The sequence below is a fragment of the Microtus ochrogaster genome, chromosome 5 (genome assembly GCF_000317375.1).
Source record: "Microtus ochrogaster isolate Prairie Vole_2 chromosome 5, MicOch1.0, whole genome shotgun sequence".
Taxonomy (NCBI): domain Eukaryota; kingdom Metazoa; phylum Chordata; class Mammalia; order Rodentia; family Cricetidae; genus Microtus; species Microtus ochrogaster.
The window spans coordinates 47,087,446-47,088,470 of record NC_022012.1 but is presented as its reverse complement, the minus strand read 5'-3'; positions in this window follow the sequence as shown (position 1 = coordinate 47,088,470).

Below are 1,025 nucleotides of genomic sequence, written 5' to 3'. Positions count from 1 at the left end.
GGGAGGGAGGTGGGAGGCTGGGAGGAGGCGGAAACTTGTTTTTTTTTTTCCTTTTCTCAATAAAAAAAAAACATGTTTGTCAGCAAGTGCATTGTGTAGGATAGTACTAAATCTAACTCTTTCCGTTATCCATTTGCTACCTATTATTCAGCCTTTCTCTCTCATTTCTCCTCCACTTGTAACCAGTAGTAATAATTTTTCTATACCCAGATAAACATGTTTTTTAGCTACTACATGTGAGAGTAAGCATTCTGTATGCCTCTTTCTGTTTCTGACAAAGTGAAAGAAAGATGATACTTTAGAGCAGTAGCTTCCAGCTCCGTACACTTTGCCGTGATGGCTGGATTTGTTTCTTATGACTAAATATTAGTACACGGGACCAATAAATCTCATAGTTTTGACTTGATCATTGACAAACACAGTGTGAATTTTGGCTGTTGTGACCGATGATGGGATAAACACATGCAACATCTCTTGTATCTACTGATTTCATTTCCTTTGGATATACATGGGATAGCTGACTCGTTCAGGGGATCTGCTTTGAATTGTTTGGAGAACAAACCTCGCTACAATGTTCCATAGTGAATGAGTGTACATCCCCCTCCCCCAGTAGCATGTTGTAAGAGTTCTGTTTTCTCCAAATCCTTGTCCAGTACGTGTCAGGTTTTGCCATTTCATTTTGTTGATGTCTCACTGTTTTGATTTACATCTCTCTGACTTGTCGTTGTGGGAGCCTTGCCCCAGAGGGTCTAATGACCTGGGATGGATGTGTCAAGTCTGCACCAAGAAGATTGTGACCACCTGTTGTTCAAACGGGTGGCCCTGATCGCTCGAGCAAAAGTTTTGAGCATTTTTTCGTAAACGTGTTGGTCATTTGTATTTCTTCTTTTAAGAATATCTACTAAAACTATCCGCCTGTTTGTAAATTATGTTGCTGCTAAGATTGTTGAGTCTTTTTATATTCCAGATATTAGGTGATAGGATAGTTTACAGACATTTTCTTTTTATTTATTTATTTATTTTAT